Raw genomic sequence first — 4288 nt, 5'->3', positions numbered from 1 at the left:
AAATGTAACAGACAAATTCTCTGCTTTAAAATACATATTCCTTGCATTACAATTCAAATTCTCTACCTTAAAGACACAAATTCTCTGTTTTCGAAACGAAAATAATATAATAAAAAAGCTTAGTTAGATTATGATAAAATAAAAAAATAAAATAAAATAGACAATTTCAACAAATTATTCAACAAATATTGCAGAGTATAAATAAACTCGATCACACTTTTAATATTGAAAGATGTTTTGCACTTAAAGAGGGACAGTGGAACCCTTAAAAACGAAGTAAATTCTAAAGTCATCTGTATTAATGAAACACATAATTTTTGTATAACAATTATTTTTTTCTTTCTTACTCCTTTGAAAATCCTTTTCTAGTATTAAAGAATATGTATCTGCGAAGTAGAGTCTTAATACTGATAATGCCAAAAAGTTTCGAAACTGAAATCTTTTTATCATTTTTTAGTCTAATATAATGTTTGAGTTGTTATGTCGTAACAACAATTTCTTTATATAAAAATTATATAATTTGTATTTATGAAATAATAGTCCATAGATCAAATAATAGTTTGCACGGAGGAGCAATGTGGATGTCTTAAAATTCTACTTTACAATGGAACATCAGATGACGGTGTCTAGAATTTTTATTCACTTTTTACAGATTGTTTTTGAAAAGAAAAAGGATACGTGTCCGGCTGTTTCAGCCGTTGGCCCATGATTTCTGAAGAAATCAATTTTTTAAATAATTATTGTAATAATTTGATAAACGTAATAGGTAAATATCAATACCTTTTTATAAATTTCATTTTATTTCATCAAATGTTAAAGATAAAATTATATCTGGGTGGATGATTCTGAATCTCGGATGATGATTCTGAACGCAGCAAGTAGATCGTGCGCCAATCGAAATATTGCTCACTTCAGTAAGCATTCGACTCACTCGCACGCACAGTGATTCTCTGAATTGAAGAAGTATTTTGATAAAATTTAGCGTTTAAAACGATAAACACATTTATTATATAAAATCGCATATGCTAATAGAGTGGAAAATGCGATTTTTTATGCTGAGCAAGATAAAACATTTTTGTCGCTTTCAAAACAATATACTCGTATAACTGATGGACTGAAAATTTTGTAGTTAAATTTTATACAAAATACAACTTGCTAAAAAAGGAAAGTTCAATGTTTTCTGAAAGAGCAGAGATTATTGGAAAGATAATTGCGGAATTTGTGGCAGAAATGATTCGTGATCATTTAAAAGAAGAATTATTTTCGGTAGAAGAATTGATTTAGTGGAAGAACGCATCACACAAAAAGGTATTAACACGATTGATTCTAAAATTTCATCATCAACTTATTACACTGACAATTGAAAATAATTAAATTATTACCTAAAATAGTAATTAATTAACACAAAATCAAAGCTTTTTTAGTTCTATAAAAATCAAAGCTGTTTTAAACAATCTAGCTGGATCTTCATGCTTATATGATTTTTGTGTAAATTTATATACTATGGTACATATGTACAATAGTTCCCAGAAACGTGGGACAAAAATGATTTTTCGATCTTAAAACATTAGAATACAAGAAATCCAGGTTCGACTCCCGGCTGAAGTAATATTTTTTGCAACAAGAATTAATTATTCTCAGATTTTAATGTGTCATTCAACATTATTAAGATCGTTTCGAAGATGCGAATAAACATAAAAAATTTGTTAAATTTCTAGTCAATTCAACTCATGAATTTTAATACTGCGGTAGTTTAGTAGAGTTAGTGTTTCAAGAACAAAAAATTATTTCAACGCGCGTTTCTGAGAATTATACATATGTAGTGTACAAATTCACACAAAAATCATACAAGTATTAAGATCTAGCTGGACCGTTTAAAGGCTTTGATTTCTACAGTTTGTGTTATCACATATCCTACGATATGTTATATTGAATAATTGATAATTTTATATTAATTTATTTGAAATGTGTTATATTAATTACTAATTAACTTTGATGTAATAAATACATTACAATGATTCGTTAAAAAAGTTGAAAATTAATTTTATTTTTCAATAATTAATAAAATGTATTTTGTATTAATTATGAATAATTTCACTAACGTACATCTTTGCGAACAAATTATTTGAACATACAGATTACATTGCAATTATTTCGTTGATTATTCTAGTAAATTACAATAATTAATATTTATTTAGTATAATAATTTGATGATAAAATATTAGAATTAGTTGTGTTAATATCTTCTTTTGTCATGCATTCTTTCACCAAAAGTAATTCTTCATCTCATTTTAAATGAAAATCATGAATCATTTCTGCCACAATCTTTCCAATAATCTCTGTGCTCTTTTAGAAAACATGTAATTTTCCACTTTTTCAGCAAGTTGTATTTTGTATAAAATTTAATCTCAAAATTTTCAGTCTATCAGTTATATATTGTTCTGAGAGCGACAAAGATGTTTCATCTTGCTGAACATCGATAATCGCATTTTCCACTTTGTTAGCATATGCGATTTCATTATGAATATTTTTATCGTTTTCCATGCTGATAAATTTTATTAAAATATTTCTTCTAAAATAGTTTAGAAAATCGCTGCTCGCGCGAATGAGTCGAATACTCACTGAAGTGAGCAACATTTCGATTGGTGCGCGATCTATTTGCTGCGTTCAAAATCATCATCCGAGATTCATCCACCCAGGTATAATTTTATCCTCAACATTCGGTGAAATAAAATGAAATTTATAAAGGTATTAATATTTTTCAATACAGTACGTTTTTCAAAATAGTACAATAATTATTTAAATAATCGATTTCTTCGAAATTATGGGCTGAAACGGCTGGATACGTATCGTTTTTTTTGTTCAAGAACAGTTTATAAAATGCACATCAAAATCTCCGACACGAGTACCTAATGTTCTTCTTGTTAGAGTGTCAGACGTCCAAGAACGTTATTGTTATACAAAAATTTACATGAATCTATATGTGCGTAAGAGATTGATGTAGTAGTATGTACTGATGTATCGATGACACTTAAATCTGTGTGCCAGTGCTATTTACAATACGATTATTCCTATTTACGATCTTCTTAAAACTATACGGTGGAAAAAAATTTAAATTTGAATAAGTGTTATAGTCGATTACAAGTATATGTAGTGGCAGAGAATTGAGGATGTTTTATACATATTTTCAAAATGAAATCAAAATTGTGAAAAAATTACAGATTATTCTAAAACACGTTTGAATATATTGTAATTCGATAAAGATGATGGATACTATCTGGATCATAAGTTATTTTAATAAACAGTTATATCTTTTTAACTTGTGTTCTAATAAAAGTATATAGAAATGCATTACATAGAATAAATTGAATTACATAAAAAAAATTATATTATTGTACATTATATATATATTGTATTATAAAGTTGGATTATCAAATACTTTATTTATAGTGATCCTAACTCTAAGTCGATAAAACTGAGATGAACGAAGTGATGATCTACATCATCTTCTTGGTTAATATTAGGTGTAGTAAAAAGTCATCGCGTATTTTTTAGCTCAAAGTTGTATGTACAATATCTTCGTCAATAATGAATGAAATTCAAATTTAAAAAAAGGGTTTTAAAGCTTGAAATCTCTACTTTTAAAAGCTTATCACATTTTTTAAGTTTATATGAGTTTGATAATTTTTACATACCAAAAACTACAAGCTGAAAAAGACGAAAAATTTTCTTCTTACTTTGTGGATTTGTAACGTGTCCAAAACGAATTTGAGAAAATTTTTGATTACCTATCGTGAAAGCTTAATACTTTCCCTACAAAATCGTTTTTTTTTTTATTCCTACGACTTTTGATTACTGAGTTATCGCGGATTAAATAAAAGAATTATTTTGACTTTAATTGCTCATAACTCCATTAAAAATTGTCGTACCGTATAATTTAAAAAAGAGATTTTTAAAGCTGAAACTTTACTCTATCAAGATTTTTATATTGTTGGTAAGAAAGTTATTGCAGTTTTTACTGATAAATGTCTTTTAAAAAAACGAGATGACTTTTTACTTAACCTAATATATTACATAAAAAAAAATTGAATTTCTTAATATAAATTCATTATGTGTTTAAAATTATTCATGTAGAGTTACATTGTGATGCATGAACTGATTGTCCAGTGCATAATCAAAATATTTATTTGTACTATATCTTTGTAACTGGACTTCCGGTAGAGGTGAGTGACAGAGAAGATATATTTTGCGCACTTCGTGAGGAAATTAAAGATTTCGTAGCTGTTAA

This window comes from Trachymyrmex septentrionalis, unplaced genomic scaffold (assembly GCF_001594115.1).
Source record: "Trachymyrmex septentrionalis isolate Tsep2-gDNA-1 unplaced genomic scaffold, Tsep1.0 scaffold166, whole genome shotgun sequence".
NCBI classification, from domain to species: domain Eukaryota; kingdom Metazoa; phylum Arthropoda; class Insecta; order Hymenoptera; family Formicidae; genus Trachymyrmex; species Trachymyrmex septentrionalis.
Note: the sequence above shows the minus strand (reverse complement) of the source record.